Source organism: Malurus melanocephalus, unplaced genomic scaffold, assembly GCF_030028575.1.
Source record: "Malurus melanocephalus ecotype Western Australia unplaced genomic scaffold, MMel_1.1 scaffold_347, whole genome shotgun sequence".
Taxonomy (NCBI): domain Eukaryota; kingdom Metazoa; phylum Chordata; class Aves; order Passeriformes; family Maluridae; genus Malurus; species Malurus melanocephalus.
Genome location: NW_026623579.1, coordinates 551911 through 571513, shown reverse-complemented (window position 1 = coordinate 571513; position 19603 = coordinate 551911). Strand labels below are relative to the sequence as shown.

The 19603-nt window shown below is 43.3% G+C and overlaps 1 long non-coding RNA gene across 2 annotated transcripts; it reads left to right on the top strand.

The window, feature by feature from the left end:
* The first annotated feature begins 847 nt into the window (after window positions 1-847).
* LOC130580604 (uncharacterized) lies at window positions 848-17877 on the top strand. 2 transcript variants are annotated; one of them, XR_008966122.1, is made up of 8 exons: window positions 849-995; window positions 3286-4593; window positions 5589-5643; window positions 6109-6204; window positions 6757-6953; window positions 7668-7746; window positions 9403-9562; window positions 17818-17877. It is a non-coding gene; the product is annotated as an uncharacterized LOC130580604 (long non-coding RNA). The 2 variants fall into 2 exon arrangements; XR_008966123.1 differs by lacking the exons at window positions 9403-9562; window positions 17818-17877 and adding an exon at window positions 9014-9150 and having other exon boundaries at window positions 848-995.
* The last annotated feature ends 1726 nt before the right edge of the window (window positions 17878-19603 follow it).

The following is a 19603-nucleotide window of genomic DNA, read 5'->3' as shown; positions in this document are numbered from 1 at the left end:
TATTCATAAAGGCAAATAAAGCAATAGCTCACACTCCTGTGGGTTCGTTTCCCATGAGTTGAGAACCAAAAAGGGTAAATGCTTTCATCTTGCACCATTTTTAGACAGAAAAATTCAACCCAMATATTACTGAACAAGTTTCAGAAAGGAAATTCTCCTCCTTGGTGGGAAGTGATTTGCTCTGTAATAATCCACACCTGACCTAGTTAATCTGCCCCATCTTTGGGAACCAGGGCAAGGCCAATAATTTTATTGAGAAGGTGTCATCTGAAAAACCATAATGAACCCTGTGGTGTGAGCAGTGAGGTCCTCTCCATGGAGTTAAAACACTGGAAAACATTCCTGCTGCCAGGTGATCCATGTCMCATCCCAGGGCTGGAAGGGGTTACCCCATGGGAGCTGAGTGAGGAGTGAAAGGCTGAGCTCCCTTCTGCTGGCACCAGTCACTAAAAGGCTGTTGAAACTCAAATTCTCTCTTACAGCTACAGAGGAGAAAGGATCAGGCAAACCTGATTGTCAGCTTGTGTCAGCCAAAAAAACCACTCAAATTTATGCAACCAGTTCAGGCTTCCCCAAGTGATGCAAAACAACRAAAAAGTGGGAGAGTCTCACTGGAACTCAGGGTTTTCAGAGCTGCATGAAGAGCAGAACTCCAAGGCCAGGCTATTTGGGAAGAGYTTTGTGACAACTCTGGGAGAAGAAAAGACTCTAGAAGAATTTTTTTGTCTCCTGAGAATGTAGTAGTTTAGCAAAAGGTGGTGAAGGTGGGAGGAGGGTCYGTGCTGGGAGCTTAAGGGTTAAAGGCAGTGGGAGGGTGACCTTGAAGGCATCTGCTAATTAACGAAGCTCATCAGTTTAAAAAGGCACGGCTGTGCTCTGCAGTAAATCTCCTTGTGCTGTCCCAGAGCAGTGCAGCTCCCTGGTCCTGCTGTCCCTGTGATCCCATGCCCTGGATGCTCAGAGCTGTGTCCTCTCCTCTCTGCCAGGTGGAACAGGTAAGAGTTTGGATGCTGAATGCCTGCTCATTTCAGGCTTTATTTTATTTTATTTTATTTTATTTTATTTTATTTTCCCCTCCCCCTTAAGAGTATCTTTGCATTTCCATCAGGATTCTATCAGTCTTGGAATGTGCCCTCCCCATCTAGTTATGGAACATTCTGGAGTGTTGCTTATGGGCAGGCAAATGGTGTAAGAGGAGCCAGGCTGGGCATGGAAAAAATTCAGGGACTTAGGAGAGAATATTGCTCATTTTTGGAGGGTTTGGTACCAATATTGCATGGACCTTTAGAGCTTCTTTATTCTAAAGTGGCACAGGGGTTTGCTTTCAGAGACTATTTGCTGTTTTTACAAAGTTACCATCTTCATGTTTGAAATATCTTCCTCTTAAAGGAATCAAGAAAAAGGGAAAATGCTCTTGATGTTTTTATCTGATGTTTTGCTGCAGAACCCTGTTTTCTACACCTTGGGATATCTTATGAAATAGATGTAGATTTTTCCTAAGGTATCAAAGGAGTTTTGTGGCACCTGGGATAGCAAKTAAAAGGGCTGAACATCCCTCTGGATTGATCAACTATTTTAGGCTTTCTTTTGACTGCAAAACTGAGTCATGAAAACTTGTTTCCTAGACTAAATTTTAAGGTGTTTACTGGTGGTGGGGAGAAGAATTTGTACTTTACAAGCAAACAAATATCTGTTTYCTTTGCCCAGCACAAACCCCCTTCCTCTCCATGGTTCCTTCTCTAACTCCCCAATTTTCTTGCATGTTTTCAAAATAAGAGTCTGGAAGGATTCCCAGTTTGCTCCACTCAGGCATCATCACAATTATAATTTCACATTTGGCCTTCAGCAGAACAGAGTGTCTCATCTCTTAGAAAGGAATATTCATAGGAAAACAAATAAAAGCACTCACCAGCTGGTGCCTGGTGAATTATACTGTTTGAAGTTCAAGGATATTGAGTGTAGTACATGCTGATTGCCATTTATGTGGATGTTTGACTGGCATCATTTGACTCTTTCTAGCACTAAATTCAGACAGRTAGAYACCAGGGTAGTTTTTGTTYAAGCTCCCATGAAYTTTCCTTKTTCCCYTGATTTCTTCTTGCCAGCAAATGGYCTGGGTTGGTTCCCCTCTTCCTTGATCCCACAGAATTGCTCTCTTTAGCCTTTTATAAAACATAGGTGGAGGCAGCAGCTGGCTGCCAGGGATGGTCTGATTGCAGGGYGATTCCAGCAAGGAGGAGATGGGAGATTTGCTTGCCTGCTGTCAGCCCTTAACCTGCTGGACAACTCTCCCCCTTTCCTCCTCCTCCTCTTCTCCCATCACCMAGAAAGTGGCTTAAAAAACAACAGGTGAGGGTTAAAAAGAGAGGAAAATGCTCTGGTGCTTTCCTGCTGGTGTAAGAGGAATCGTGTCACAACTTCCTTCACTGCTGCTAGGTCACAGCTTGCAACATGGAAATGCTGTCTGTGTTGGAAGAAAGTTTTAAAAGTTTGCATGGGGGAATACTTTCCCCAGAACCATGGGGGATTTGGAGGCCTGGTTTCTACTGAACTAGACAAACAATGGAATTGCATCAGTTTCCTCCAGGATTTAGTAAAAATTAGACATTTTGGTGCTAAGACTGCACTGTGATAGCAATAAAAATCCTGGTTTTTGAAGAACAAAATCTCTCCCAACTTGGCTGCTTAGTCTTTCTCAATACTGAAATATTTGCATCAATTGGGGGCTCATAAAGAAAATGAAGAACAAGATGCTTAAACGAAACAATTTTGGAACATCTTGCCATGTGATTTATAGAAATGCCATACAAATTCATACATTATGCTATGCATTACAAAAGCCTTTGAAACACCCCCACTCAACAGGTTGTTTTTTTCTTCTGTTTCCTTTTGCTGCATCTTAATTCTGGGTATTGAGAATGGTAAATGTACAGACATAATTGGGTTTGAATGTTCTGTACTAAATCCTTTATTCATATCCCTATGCAAAGCAGAATATGCTTTTATTCCCAATTTATTGATGCCTGCATATCTCTTATCAGCTGTGCTGAAGCTGGGTGTATAAAGCACCTGGCTGTCAGCTCTGGCTRTTACCTAGAAACATCACTCAACTTTTAGTGCTCTTTCACCCACCGGTCCCCAGGTTTATATTAAAAACCTTAAMAGCAACCTTTTGGTTTTATCAGAGAGGCAAAGGAAAAGCAAGCTCAAATACTTTTGTTACACATATTTATTTTGTATCAGCCTCAAACTGCTGAGACAAGAATTTGGTGGGGTTTTTTTCAGGCTGCAGTGCCATAAATCTCCAGGCTGGCTCTTTCAGTTTATCGAGGCTGAGTGGCTGTGGTGATCCTCCATAAACAACTCAGACGTGTGGAAGATGAATTTTAACGAGTGTTCTCAAAGCTAAGTGCTACCTCTTGCTTCTACACCTCAGATTCACCCATTTTTTTTTTATTTTTATGTGATATCAGAGGCTGCTCCGTGGTTTTTTCCCCCTAATTACCTACACTCAAGCTGGATTCTGTCAAACYCAGAGGACAGGGAAGGTAGCTGTGTACACAGAGCTGGGGTTTCCACCTGGCCTGACTGATGCAAGGGTTTAAACTCCCCGTCAAAACACCTGGGCTTTTCAAGGGGAGGGATTAGGAACTTGYGCCTAGGGATTGTTTCGTTTGGTTTTGCCCGTGCAAAAGGCTTTTGTGTTTCGTGTCCTCTCTGTAAAATGTTCAACCTTGTTCTAGGAAAGGCTCCAAAGTAAATTAGAGSGGCCTCAGGGGCTGTTTTAAATCATAGCAGCTGAGCCTTAGCCCAGCAGTTGACGCTCCACCCTGCGTCTCTTCCACCAACACTCTCTGTAATAACCTCAGCTCTTCACCTTCTCACACAGCTCTTTGCTTTGCATCACTGGCAGGTTTCCCTAGGTAGGCTGGAAAATCATCAGATCTGCATCACAACAAGCAAAGAGAACGAGAAGCAGAGCCCACTGGCCTTGCTGGGAAGCAGGCAGTCACCAGTTACTGTAATTCAGTATTCCTGTTTATATTCCGGAGCACGCAGACTGACGGAGTAGGAAAAACACAGCTACAATAATTGCTCCTGGGTATTGTGCTTTCATTGACAAACACAACCACTCCTGAAGCTGCTGAGGACAATTTCCCTGAACTCCCAGCATTGTGCAATTGCCCCTATGCCTTTTTTGGGGTTTCCACTTTGCTCAGCTCTGGCAAATACCAGACAGGGCAGGGAAATTGATGGATCAGTGGAATGATCCAGTACCAAGAAATCCATGGTTACAAAAATAGGCAGTTATTCTTATCATTTCCTTGTTCTGACACAATTTCCTGCYCTCCTCTCAGGCTGTTCTTCAGAARGCCARGATGACAGATCTGCTTTGGAGCCTGTCAAACCCCTGTGCAGAGCACCTCTCCTGCCTTGGAGAACAATGGTTGGGAGCAGGGCGAGGAGCTGTGCTGTGCTAGCAGCCTTTGATCACACCTGGCACATCTCCAAACAGGGCCTGCTCGTGGGCACTGCTGGGCTTGAACATTTCTGATCCTATCACACCAAAGTGTAGGAGCTGTGCTCTGCTTGGTGAGTTTTATTACCCCTCCTACAGGTTTGGTCATCTCCAGCCTCCTTGGAGCAGCTCAGAGCAGGAGAGGGGTGTGGGGACTGGAGATGCTCCCAAATGAGGCAGCTGGGAAGGTGAAAGGGTTTAATGGAGAGGGTTCTGCTGGTGCAATTTGTTCTGACAAGAGAGGATTAATGAGATCTCCCAGCTGCAGCCCCGCTGACAGGGCTGTGTGGGATAATGTTTGGCACGGGGGGAGCGTGAAGATGGAATTGGGAACCTCCCTGGCAAGTGGAGGCTTTCACAATTCCATCAGGATCCTTTGGGATCCATCAGCTGGTGGCTCTAAGGATGTGTGTGACATCTGGCTTGGCTTTGCATGCTTGTCACATTGAAATTGTCATTCTCAAACCGTGTTAGGCTGAGTTCTCGGCTCACCTTCGGTAATTTCTGGGTCTTTTTGTATTAAAAAGGAATTGAAATGAAAAGGCTGAAGAGTCCATAGGTCAGTGTTYTGTAAAGCAAAGTCTTTCTGTTTGCTCATGGGATAACACTTGGAGAGCAGCAGCAGGTGAGGCTCCAAGCAGATCCGTGGCCATGCCTAAATGTAAACACTTGTTCTGATCCAGGAACCTTAATATTGAATAACTCATTCAACATCTAGGAGCGTGTGCAACATTAATATCCCTTAGTGTCAGCAGTTCTAAGTTATTCTGATTAAACTGGAAATTTGTGTCACCAACGGGGATGGGACCTGCTGTGCTCCAGTTTTAGGCTATGGATTTCAGCTTAGTGAGAGTTTTGCATTGCAAAATTCATTTCATTATGCAATGAAGTGATAAAAAAAATCCAAAACATTAACAGCAGCAAAAAAAAAAAAAGGCAAGTAGATGCTTTTCCTGATTCAAGTCAGTTGTGAGGAATGTAAAGCTTGTTTTTTAGCTATCAATTATTAGTAATCACAGTTGAAAACTCAGCTGTGTTAAAACCTGCATGTGTAACTTTCTTCCTTCAGCTACCCCAGATTGCAMTTTATGAGTAAATGCCAGTTCCAACAGGCACATTTCAAGGTAGGAAAATATTCACTTGAATGTGCATTTTTTCTGAAAATAGAACTTTGCTTTATCAGCCTTCTTTCTGACAATACCTCTGAGTTGTATCTATGACAATGCATTGATCARTGCTGGTAAATTCCTTGGAGTTTCCTGCACACAACTCCTTATTTAAATCCCTGACTACACTTTTGTTCTRGAAGTTATCAGCTGGTCTCAGGAGCCCACAAACCCACAGCTCAGCTCTGCACTACACTTGGGATGAATCAGAAGCTGAAATTTCAAATATTCTAAAAGCTCATTTACCCAAGAAAAAAAAGTCCCCAGCATTGCTCCTCAATGAATTGTCAGGAAAATGACTGCATAGATTCTGAATTACAAGTTCTGTCACAAAATACAGCCTGTTTAAATGGCATTTAAAAGCTAATAATGAATCCTGAGTGGTTGAAATAATTGTCTCTCATCTTTGTTCTTTCTCACCAGGTACAGCTGATGGAAATGTTGTCAGTGCTGTTCAAACGGTGAAGCTGCACACAAACACGGGCAGGGGATTGGAAAAGAGAGAAGAGGAACCTTGAGGTKGTGATGGTTTCATTTCTCTGAAGTYTAAGCTCAGGTTTGCCCATGTGGCATTTCCGCAGTGCAGACAGAAAATGGTCAGTGACATTTCAGAGCAGAGAACCCAGCCCTAAAGAACTATCACACATTTAGCTGATAAGGTGAATCATAGTGATGTTAAATGGGATTAAAAATGTGGTTTTTCAAGGTAACCTGTTGGAACCCAAAGTGAGTAGTCAAGCCATAACTAATTATCATTATTCATTTATTTATCCCAGACTGCTGACATGCTTCAGTCTCCTAAAGTCTTGAGAGYATTAATTTGTGTGATTGCACAGGATGACTTAAACCTGGCAGTTGGTTTAGTTTGCGTTCTGGGAMTGGCTGAACTCAAAGACCTGGGGAGCAAGCACACCCTTGGTCCTGCTCCAAACTCTGCCTGTAAACCAGGTGCTCAGCTGCAGGCAAAATGAGCTGCAACTCAGGGACTTGTAATTCTGTGTTTTGGGGTCACCAGGTCTCTGGGACCCACTTTTTTCAAAAGAAATACAACGTAACACTTAACTCTTGCAGGAGATTTGACTCCGGGGTTTTGAAAAGCCTTTCTCAGCTCATACCTGAGGGGCTGTGTGCCAAGAAATCTGCCAAGCCAAGCACTGTRAATGTCACTAAAGCTGGTGGGTGCAAACAGAAGAGCTCAAAATTGTGATAAGAGGATCTTCAGAGCTTCTGGTGGTGCTTCCARGGAACACCTTCTGCTTGTAAGTGAGGTAAGAGGAGGAATTACTGAAATGCTTTTAACTTGGTTGAACTTCAAAGACTTCTTGTTACCAGAGACACCACCAAGGAGGTCAGGAAAAGGTGTTTTAACCTCGATGGGAGGGAAATTCAGGTGAGATAGTCAGAAGGAATTCTTTCCTGTGAGGATGGTGAGGCCCTGGCACAAAATGCCCAGAGAWGTTTTGGGTGCCCCATCCATCCACTTCAACCCTGGCAGGGCAGGRACTGGAATCAGAGGAGTTTAAGGTCCCTTTCAACCCAGACATTCCATGCCTGTTYTGTGATTTGATCTACTTGTGCCCCCGTGCCCTTCTGTCTCTTCCTTACAACCCTGAAGAAGTTCTGCTGCAAACAGTCTGTGTAGAGGGGATGGGCTGGATATTAATGTTCCACTTGCTGCCTCTCTGAGAGGTTACAGCTGAACCTGTGGTCAGGAAAGGAGCTAAACCCATTATTTTCAGCAGCCTCACAYTGATCCACAGTGGCCAGGTTTTGGTAAAGGCTGATAAGGTAATTTTTTCTTTCAGCAGTCAGAATACAGGGTGAGAAAATGCAGGCAAARAAGAAAAGTTTAAATTTTTTTTCTTTGCTGAGAAGGCAGCTCTTCTTTCCCTTCTGAGAAAATGAGATATTCACACAAAAGATGAGTAGGTTTGATAACGCCAACTATGATTCTCAATTATATATTTTCTCTTCCCTCACAGAAATTGATAATGACATCGTTAATAAAATCCAGAAGGAAAACATTTGTGTGCAGGAACAGAAGATGTACAGTGGCTCCTTGTGAGTATAGAGAGCTAATAAGAAAWCTTGTTTAGATATACACATTTAAAGTCCTCATGCTGAAATGCTTCTGTTTGCTATATTTTTAACTGTACATTTTTTTTTGGATAATGTTTTACAGGGGAATTTAATTAGTGCTCATCTTTAAGTCATACTTAATGATTTACTGTTGTAATAATGCAAATCTTGGCTCTCCATGACTTCAGATTGGATAAATTCATAGAACACCCTCACAYTGATGTTTTGGTGTCATTTCAAAAGTTTCACGTTTCCTCCTCTCTTCCCCTTACCCTGCCATGATGTAAAGTTCCTCTCCCAAGGATCTCCCCAGTATTTTCCCACCTTTCTTTCCTTGGTTAGCAGTGAAGTAACAAAAGCTTGATATTCAGCGTTCTGTGGCCATATCAGCATCCTTAATAGAGTTGCATGATGCTCAAGACAAGAAAATTTCTCAAGCTAATGTTTTCCAGAGCTCATATTTTGGGTAATCTTGTAACTGTAAATCCATTTATCTCTTTACTGCCACTAAGTCGTGGCAAAGCTTTTCTCATTTGGGTGGATATTGGCTATGAGAATTTAATTTCTGTGTCTTTCTCCTGTTGGATCCAAGGAGCACTGTTRCTTTTCATTTTGGCAGAGACACACACGAGCTGCTTTCCTTTGCTACTCCAGAAATCAGCAGCCACCTTTATTAGATTGCCTTTGGGCATGTTTATAGTTTTTTCTCTCTTGGCTGTAGCCTTTGATGAAACATRCACAGAACCATATTTGATACACATTTTGTGGGATCACACACCTAGGATAAAAGCATTTCAAAGACTGTGTTGTTCTAGCTCTAAACTTACCTAATCATCTGAAGCTGATATTTTCCTTGGTTTAGATAAAAGGAAGACAAAAACATTAGTGGCAAAAGTTTTCTTTCTTCTCTTTTTTCAGCTGAGGTCRTTGATTAGTTTTCTGTTCTCAGCCAACTTCCCCTTAGAGTTTTGATTGCATGAGCTGAGTAAAACTGTCCTATTCAGCATTTAGACAAACTTTGGGAAGTTTTACAGCAACTTTAGGAGTTAGTGTGCACTTGTGTTATAACACTGCCTGCGGTAACCAATGTTGTTGTTGAGGTTGTGCTGGAACATCAGGATCTGGCCATTCAAACATGACCTTTAAGTCAGGAGGCAAAATAAACCAGTGCCAGTTATTTTTTTTTTTTTTCTTTCCTGTTCCTCTAAAATTGCTCACGTGTTCAAGCAATAATCTCACTGATGTGCAGCTCCTTGCTCCTGAACTGGTGGCTCCTGGTCCTCATTTTGTGGATCCATATGGGACTCTGCATATAAATGAATTCTTCCCCTCCAGATCCTGTTGAAAGAATTGAAGTAATGGCTTTTACGTTTTGCCCACATTTTTATTCAGTGGTTGGCGAACGATTCTTTGCACTGTGACAAACCCTTACTGCATGCCCACGACAATTTCAGTTTTGCAATGGCATGACACGGTTGCATCACCAAGTTTCACCCGATGGTGTGAGATGGGTGTCACTACGTAAGCTACACTTGTGGACAAGGTGTAATTTCTGGCCAGAATGATATGTATGGAATGTAAATATGTTCCATCACCAAGCTTGTCTCACCCCATCTCGCCGTTCCGCACCTCCTGCAGAGACAGCACACTAAAGGGATGTTAAACAGCACAGGRGGAGCCGTGAGCTCTCGGGAAGGTGTGTGACCCAGGGTGCTCCACRAACAACCTGGTGCTGAACGCTGTGGGAAACTCATGAAGAAACACGCGTGGGACCACGGTTCAGCTGCAGACACACCAGGTAAGCACCTCACCTTACCCAATCCTGCCTCAGTTTCCTTGCCTGGAACACGGCTGCGGCCCTTGGTTCCCTTGCCAGGCACAAGGAGATGCTGCCAACAAAACGAGTTGGGAGATGCAGCCAAGAACAAGTRTTACGTGGCAGCGGCGCTGCTGTTGATTATATTTCCCCTGGCCTGTCGTCATCCCCGTAGTTTCCTTCCTAGCTCCACCCTCACCCAGGGCTCTCCAAGGCAGTGCTGCCAGTCCCCTGCCCCCTGTCACCACCATCCGCGATGTCCCTGGGGTTTTGGGTTTGGTGGGAGTGGGCAGTTCGGTGCTTTGATCTTGGGCGGAGAGGGCRGGCGGGATGCAGGTCCGGGAGGGGTCGGGGATGCTCCGAGCGCCACGACCCGCGCAGGGATGCTCCGGCGGGATGCTCCGGRGAGATGCTCCCGGGGAATGCTCCCAGGGGATGCCCCCAGGGATGCCCTGGGGAAGCTGTGTGTCCGGAAGGGATGCTGGCGSGGGCGGCTTGCGGGAAGCCCCAGAGGTTCGGGGGCGGGCGGGCGGTGGAGCGCGCAGGGAGGTGCCGGCGGCGGCACCGCCCCGGGAGGCGGGAGGGGACGGGGACGGGGACGAGCGGCGGTGACAGCGACCACAGGCACACGTGCCCGGCCGGCAGCGGCGGCGGAGCGAGTACCCGGCGGCGGAGGCGATGCGCGGCTGCGGGCGCTGCTCGGCCCCGGCCCGGCGGGCAGGTAAAGGGTCCCGGGGAGCGCTTCTTCCCCCGGGGAGCGCTCCTTCCTTCCCCCCGCGTTTTAGAAGCGCTTCTTCCCTCGGGTTGCGCTCCTTCCCCCGGGAGCGCTCCTTCCTTCCCCCCGTGACCCAGGGAGCGCTTTTTCCTTCTCCCCGTGCCCCGAGAGCGCTCGTTCCCCCCCGTGCATTGGGGAGCGCTCCTTTTTCCCCGGGGAGCGCTCCTTCCTTCCCCCCGTGTCTTGGGAGCGCTCGTTTCCCCCGGGGAGCGCTCCTTCCCCCGCCGGCAGCGCGCCCGGACACGGTCACCCGGCGGGTTCGGAGCGGGTGCTCATATAATTTGGGATTTTTTTTGTTTGTTTTGTTGTTTGTTTTTTTTTTTAAGTCTGGTGGGTTTCAGCCGCTTTCTGCCAGCTCAGTCGCTCTCGCTGTTCCGCTGTTGGTGCTTCCCCGGGCGCCCCGCAGAAGTGACTTTGTTGTAGGAGGCTCGGGGTTAACTTCGCTTTTTGCTGTGGTGCTGCRCCAGGGGCTCGCACAGTGTGTGAGTAATTCTTTTAGTTGCCGTTGATGTGAGGAAATGATGCTGGAGAAATTCTCTCCTTGCATCTCCCTGTGCACTTGCTGACTGAAGTTGAGTTGGTTGGCTGTTGACTTTGACTGAAGAAATAAGCCACTTAATAGTAATAATAAAACAATGCCTAAACTTAAAAAAAAAAAAAGTGAAACATTGTCGGAAGTGCATTGACATAGCAAAGTTGCTTTAAGGGGATATCTGAGGAAAAGGTAATGTGTAAGGCATAATTCTTTTTTTTGTTAAAAAAAGAGCTGTTCATACGATTCAGTGAGAAATAGGGTGAATTTTCATTGATAYTCACCTAGCAAAACTATGGCAACTGGCAAGGATCCAGTTGGTGCCCTTAGTTTTATGACAGCCAGTTGGTCGAAGCACACTGAGAGCTGAATTGCTRCTTTTAATGCTACGGCATTGAGAAAATAGAAGTTTTCACCTGGAKATCTTAGAATTAATTTACTGTGATTAAACTGAAGAATTTGTCATGTATTTTGCAGTAATTCTCAGGAGATGATACTGTTGAGTGGGCYGATTTAACTGTCAGGATGAATGGGTGTATTTGAGTAATAATCTTACTTGTTTGATTTCTTGCTGCTGTTCAATGCCATCATAAAACAGCTTATCACAAAGCAAATAAACTTGCATGTGCTGTAGCCTGAAGATGGATTCAGTATGTGTAGTTTCACTTTGCTGTAGCTGTGGGAAGAACAATTTGAAGAAAATGGTGCAGAGAGGATTTTTTCATTTTATTTCTTAAAATTTTTTGCACTTTTTTTAATAGGAGTGGTAAATTTTATGCTGTTAAGTTTAATTTTGATTATATTAAAGAAGCTGTGAGATGGTTTGCGATGTGTGGATTTAAGGTGTTAATTACRAACAAGGGCATGAGGAGGGACACTGCTGTCAGTGACAGGAAGGTGGGTGTCTCAGCATCCCAGGGATTCCTGTAATCATCCATCATCCCCTCTTGGGACAGTCCATCAGGCTGTAACAGAGCTAGAAGTGTTACTTATGTCATTCAAGGTAATTAAGGCCATAACTGGCTCAATTTCACTGCAGGTTTTTTTCCCAGTGTCTGTTGCATTAGGTAATGTAAGTGGCTGCTTTTGGACTAACTACACTTCTTGAACAGATGATTATTAAAAAATTTACCTGCTCAGGCAAGAAACTCCTGAGGAGAATCGTTGTTGCACTTTGGGTGTTGAGGTTCATTGGGATTTGGGACCTGCTGTGATGAAGCTGGGGTCAGGTCGTGTGTGTGGCTGGAGTGGGTTTGGGACAGGGGATAAACCTCMCCCCAGAAGCTTCTTGGTTCTTCCCACTGATATTTCCTGAAAAGAAGTGTCTGTTTCTGCTCCTTCAGTCTACACTGTGCCYGTTTGCCCATCTCATCTTTAATTTCTTGTAGATAGCTGAGGGCTTCCATGAGGCCTTGGTCAGAGGCTGTCAGATTCAGGCAGGATGTGTGTAACTAYTTGTGCTGCTACTTTGCTGTGAGAATTTTGAGTTTTTATCTGTTTTGCTCACCATCACCATTATAATGAGCTAATTTTAATATGGGGCTTTGAATTCCAATCTCCCAAGGTACAGAAAGTGGGGATCTCATTAATATTATTTGGCTGGGGTCCCTCTGTCTGGGCATGGGGGAGAGGGAAGCTTTACCTTAGCAGAGGAGAGCAAAGCATGGCAAGTATGCTCTGCATTTCCTCTGTGTTGTTTCCACCCTTGAGTGGAAAATTGCTCCTGATTTCCTCAGATTTGGAGGATTTACATTGGCACTCTTCCCACATTCCCATTTTACTTCCAGTTGTACTTATTAGATAACGTGCTTGCATAGAAGCTTGTTTATAAGAAAAAGAACTTTTTTTTTTCTGATCTATTCCTATTTAACTTAAGCAGTTAAATGTTCCCTGGGTTCAAGGGATCTGTTTCTTAAGATTTTGCAGGATTGTGCCTTGAACTCTGATTTTAAATTCTGTATCAGCATAACAGCTGAGTGCACCTCTATTTCCTAATSTGTTGATGCTGTAAAATCAAATCATAGAACCAGATGGAATATTCATGTTTAGATCATCTGTGTCTCAATAGCAAAGCTTTCTTTCTGTATTCCACTGTAATCCACGTAAGATTGTCTGTAATCCAAGTAAGGATTAACTCCCCGTTGTCTTCTGTGTGAGATTTCTAATGAAGACAAAGAATGATGAGGGAAACTGGGCCAGGTCTCCCATGTTAGAGCAAATGATTGATCACTTTTTATGTACCTGGTAATTTCTGCCTTGGAGAGATTAKCTTGGGTGTAACTACAGGTTTACCAGCATAGCCTCAGCGTGGGTTGATTGCTGTGTGGGCAGATAGTTTTGGTCCAATTTAGGAATCAGGAGTAAGGAAGCCTTGTTGATGGAGAGTTTGCTTCTGTTTGAGGTTCTCCATCTCCCCTGGATATTGGGTGTCTTGTGAGCAGCAAGGCTCTGTGGATGTGCCCTCTGTCCTGCCCTGAGGATGCCACCTCCTAAAGCAAATTTGACTTTTGGCACCTCTCTGGTCACATGTCTGGCTGTGCCAGGGTAAACACTCGCAGGAGTATAAYTGGATTTACATTAACTCATCAAAAAGCTACTCTGGAGTGATAGAAAGGAGGGTCTTGCTGTAATTTTTTTTTTTAAATATTTAGGAATCACTAACTTTTCTAAATCAAAAATGTCAGTCCTTTAAAAAGGTACGCAGCCAGAGGTAATTTTCAARCCCTTTAAACTGTTTCTTTCAACTTAGAAATTACTTGGTAAAATATTTGTAAAGACTGTAGAAAATAAGATGTTAATTACCTTTTTYAAGGTARTTAAATTTTCTTGAAACATTCCTGGGTGGTTTTGAACTTAGGTTGTTTTGCACTACAATTACATATTCAGACAAATCAATTATCTCGGAGGAAAAAGAAAGCCTGTGGTGTGTGCCAGCTCAGATGTTTGGATGGTGAAACATTAACCAGGTTCCTTGAATGAACCTCTTCTTCAATTAAGAGACATCTTTCGAGGGGAGAATGTTCCCACTTCTGCAATCTGAGTGACGTGGAGTAAACACAGAACAATTACTTGTAATTTCACATAACTCAAGCTTTTAAAGAGGTGAGAATAAATGAGGAAGGTTCAATGACTTTTTTTTTTTCCTAAGGTCATTTTCAGTTAAAAGAAATTCTTGTAGCTAAATTATGCTTCTGCTTCATGCAAGTGTAACTTACCTGTGGAACTCATTACTCCAATATCTTCCTGTTGTTAAAGATATAAATGAATTTGWAAAGTTGTTTGGCAAATTAAGATAGAAAAGTACGCTGGGGCATTAACCACAAAGATGCAGATACAATTTCTAGTTGAAGCAGCTCCTACATCAGAGATTGCTGGAAGCCAGGAGATTATTTTGCAGGCAGAATCACGGGATGATTTCCTGACCTTACAGTCTTCCCCTGAGCATCTGTTTTTGGTCAGAGTTACAGGCAGCTTATTGGACTGAGTGGATTTTAGAAGTGATATGGTCCCCTTGCARACTGTATGTGATGGAAATTTGGATGTGTTTTCCTGGATCGCTGCTGTTTTGTCTGGAATAGTTTCAAGCAGGTGAACATTAGATGCAACTTCAATTTTCACACTTGGGGAAAAGACCTGAAGTAGTGTGCTTAATGCTGTGTTTCCTTAAATTTTGATTTACTGGCTTTTCATAAGCATTATCTGTCARTAACACAGATGGAGTTGACCTTTTCCAAGGCTGCACTACTGCTGCAAAACTGCATTATGAAATGATTGGATTAYTGTGGGAAAATCTGGAGCACGTTACAATTTTATTTTTGATTTCTATTTTCTTAAATGCACGCTGCTTTTCTTAGAAGACTTTTTTTTTGTTGTTGCCCTCTTCACACAAGCAGCCTGCTGACCTTTAGGCATTATTTTAACCCTTTTGATTCTTTCACTGCCTCCTGCCAAACCCTGGGTTGGAACTGATGGGGACAAATTCTGTGTCTGTGGCTTTCCTATTGACTTCGGCTGCTGCTTTTCTGAGGAAAACAGACCCTGGAGCTGGGAGTCTTCAGGCTGATTGTGGAATTGAAGCTGGAACTTCCAGATGGATCACTCAGGTGTCCAACCTCCCCTGCTCCCAGAGGGGACCCTGGTGCAGGTAGATTGGATGCACACTGTGACCACATTTAAAGCAGAGCCTCTTGGCTTTTTAACCACAATTTCTGATGGTCTTTAATTAAAATTAGCTATATTTCTTGCTTGCTGCTRGTGTTTTGGTCAGTGCATGGTGTGAGCCTGAGCATGGTGACCCTGGGGGTGACTTTTCCTTCTGCCGTGGTGGGTGCCTGCCTCACATGTATTTACACAGATGCTCCTTCGCTGGCTTGTTTTCACTTTCCCACAAAAACAACTCTCTAAGATGCAAGCTAAATACTAACGTAGGTTTTGAGATCTTTGTTTGGTTTTGTTGGCCTTTTGGGATGGGGCAAAATAAAGGGAGATCTTATTCATATCCTTCCTTTCTGGGAAGTGCTTGTACCCTTGGCAATTCTTCCTGTTGCCCATTCCTAGGAGCTACAGATGCAGTCTGCAGAGTAAATTTTGCTTTACTGGAAACTTTAGGTTTGGGGGAATTGCATTGTTTTGGAAATTCTTGGAATTGTATTGCTTTGCTGCCTTAAGATCAGAGCTAATTTAGAAATAAAGCTTATTTTCTTTTGCGTGTGAATTAAGATACACAAGCAGCTCTGTCTATTCAGAATTTGAGTGTCATTCTCTCCTCCCAAACAGATAAGCCCAGCTTCTAGAAGTAAGTTTCTAGCCAGGATGGGTATATAATCTATATTGTTTGATAATCTTTTAATGGGGGTGAATGAGAATGAGGGGGCCATGCTAATTTATTTGAGCAGGCATTTATCAGCTTTGCCATTGATGTGGAGGTGGTGATGATCTGGAGCTGTCAGCRAGGATGGGGCAGTCTCTCTCTCAGCTCACTTTATCACGGCTGTGAAAGTTTTTCTTTAGAAGTCTGACTCATTTGGGTTTAAGTGAGGAGGGATTACAGAGCTCAGTTTGTTGGAATTTTATTGGATGCAGGTTCTCCTTGAAGTAAAATCTTAATCAACCTAATGGGTTTGACAGCTTCAAATAAAAATACCCAAATGAATGAACATAACTCATCCCCTTGTCGCTGCTTCCCTGGGTTTCAAGAGGAATGTTTTTTTGCTGTCTTCCCTCATGGGAAACATCTGCAGAACGAAATTGCAGATCATTAATGCTCCTTCAATAGCAGGCTTTGTTCCCAGTTTCTTCCACTTGGAAACAATTAACTGGAGAGTTTTGTTTTGTCTTGTTTCTCTTTTTGAATGCAAACATCTAATTCCAGTCATATATTCTAGTGGATTTTGTACAAGTCCTGCTATTTGGGATTGCTCGTAATTATTTCAGAATAAATTCTCTCTGCCCAAATTCAGATAGTCAGAACACTGCCTTTGTGGTTGGGGTGTGATTTTAATTTATTTTATTRTATAAGTGGCTGAATATTGTTTCACTCTGTAAATCTGTAAGATACAAATCTCATTAGAAGCATTCAGGAAGGTTTCATTYATGTTCAGTTCAGGAAGGTTTCTGGTTCTTCACATCTACATAGCAACATTTAGCAAAAAATCTGCCTGGCCTTTGATAGTGAGCAAATGAAACATGAAGAAGATGAAACATTCACCTACTTGGGTGCAAAAGTTGAATCAGAAAACCTCCAAATCTGTTTAGCTGACTGTGAGCAGTTTGTATTTCAAGACACTTTGCCAGGTTGGTTATTCCTGTCCTTATCTTCTGCACAGGGGAGCTGGCATATGAATAGTTCTTAAGGCCATTAAAAAATCATAACTACATCTTTAAAGGCTTTATTGACACCTGCTGAAATGTTCTGGGTTTSAGCTTTATGTGATTTTTATCCCTGAGCCAAACCAGGAAATTGTATAATTATGACAGCTGAATTAAAATATCTTCTAGTMAGTGTTCACCAGAACTAAACAGCCATGATTAATAAACTCAGTGTTTTTTTGGTTAATGAAGGGCTAAGTAGTCATAATTTATGCACTTAACATAGACTTTGAGAATTTGTGAATGGGGCACGATAATGACAAGTGTAGTGGTCAGTTTGATCTGTTATAAACTATCCTGCCTGGAGCTATGTTTGCATGAAAGGAGGATTAAAAACAAAAAACCCACTGTGGTAGCAGTGCACAAAGGAGCAGCCAGTGTGGTTGGACAGCATGAGCAAGAGCTGTAAATATGCTTAAGGGAAGGTATTTAAAGTTTAGCAAACTACCCCACCCTGCCTATGGACAATTTGCCCCAGATGAATCAGGGCCAAATTGTTTTTTAAGATCTGCATAATGTGTCTGCAGGTTTTCACGGAGYAGGTTTGTCATATAGAAACATAGAAAAACTGAAAGTAAATTTTAAATTGCTTCAYCATGTGTCATCCTAGCTCAGCGATGTCAGTATTGCTGTTCTGTGGAGCTTTTCTGATTAGATCACTTCCAGGAAGCAGAATTAACTAAACCAGGCTTTGCTGTAGTTGAGGTTCTCTGAACTTCTCCAGGTAAAGTCCTGAACAGGTCACTTATTATTCACCCCAGCAGTGTATTCTGATATTTTAATTTTTGACCGTTTTATTTAAGCTTAAAATAGTTTCCGGAATCATAGTTGTGGTTTTCATGATGATGATGATGATGTAAATATTCAGGGACTAGAGCTTTAGCAAACCGAAACCCCAGTGTCCCTTCCAGCTTTCCCAGGGTGGTGCACCACTCCAGATATCTAAGTGCTGTTTCTTTCTGTAGGGAGATTTGTGGCTCTTGCAGAAAAAGAGGACCCTTACTGGTGCAATTCCCTCATTCAGTGCTGTACTACAACACACCAATCCCTTTTTTCTTTAAGGTTCTTCAGCCTCCTACCTCTGGGAATGCAAAACTGATTCATTTTATCTACAGGTACACCCAAGCCATGTGGAGATGTTAAATGTGAGAGGACATTTGATCATGCAGGTCAGTACAGATTCAAAATAATCTCAACTCTCCATGTGTCCAACTCTCATGGTGAGCTCTGAGCCTGGCTTGTGCCATCTGACTGCTGGGAAGAGGAACATGTGGGAGTAAGGGGAAAAAAAAAAGGTAAACCAACAGCTTAGTGCAGGTTTTGTCCTGCTCAAGTTATCATCAGGGCATTTTTATGAATCAAAAGTGTTCTGTTTAGGTTATTTTGGTAAATTTTTAAATAAAGAATCACACAGCGCTTTTAATAGATCTTTCCTCTATAGTYCTGGATTTTGATAAGAAGTGTGACAGTAATAGTGGTTATTTAGGGAGCAGTGCTGGCACACGCACAAGTAATTTGCATATGGCCACAAGCTTCTTTTATTGAAATATATGGTTGAAGTGCTAGTAAAAGGCACTGGTTGATTTGGCCTCCAGTGGAAATGATTCTCCAATTTCCTTCCTAGGTTTGTTTTGCCTGAGAGCTATGGAAAGGGAGGATCTATTTCTGTGCACCTCTTGTTATAAAAATAAACCTTTTGTTATGAGGGAGGTGAGCAGGGGCTTGGAGGAGAGAGTGAGGAGGAAGGAGGAGGCAGGGKTGGATTCCCCCTCTGGACCTTCTCCTACAGGGACCAGCACCTTCAGCCTTTGTGTACCTGCCTCTGTCCTGGTTTTGTGTTGCCCCTCAAGTAGGCCCTGATGAACCTCAGTTATTTTAGAGCTCTTTTAATCTCATTTTTACCCTGCTTGGAATTGCACCTCTCTTGCTGCTGCTCAGCTTTCCCTCTTTTCCTGCTCCTCGAGGTGCCCTGCTCCAGGTGCCACCGTTCCCTGGGATCATCTGACGTGATTTGGAACAACAAGGTGAATTATAAAGCAGATTTGGTCAATGGTGAAGAAGTGTCCARATTGTTGATGTGCTCTCAGCACATGGCCTTCCAAGAGCAGCCTCTGTCCCTCCAGGATCTTTCTTGGGAGTCTGGTTTGAGGTGCACATCACCCTGTGTTGTTGTCCAAGGCTGCATGGAGCAGATATTTGTGCAGAGGTGTCCCTGGAGAGATCTGATGCTCAGCAGGTAAAGATCAGTGTAAAAGATCATGTTTGATTGTACCATTCTGGTACAATCCCATGAATTAGACTGGAAAGGTTGAAAGGGCCTTCTGGCTTACGCAGGTATAATTTCAAGCCCACAMTATTTTGAAGAAGGCTGAAAGAGTGGAAGGAACTTGTGAAATATGTTTGCAAAAATGCACCCAAACACTTCCTCCTTCATTTCCTCTAKACATACTCATCATTTTTCTTCTGTTTTAGAAGAGACAGAAGCAAAATGAAAGCAATACTTTCATAAGCTGGAGGCAGGTGCAAGGTATTTTCTCAGTAGCTTTCACTATCAGATGCTATTTTAAGRTGCTTGTAGCAGCTGGTCGTTCTCTTACTTCTTGGAGTGACTGTCTGCTCATAARTGTTGGGAAAAAAGCCCTCCAGATTGTGCAAAAGAGCCTCTGAGAAGTTAAAGTGTTCCTGTTCCTCTCTTGTGTGACAAGTGCAGGGGGATGTGTGGTTGTTTCATGTGTTTATGAAAGATGAAACTCATCACGTTTGAGCCAATTAAAAATCAAAAAGCCAGGCACGGGATCTAAAAGCCCAGAGCCTACAAACCCATCAATCTGTGAAAAAAAAAAAAAAA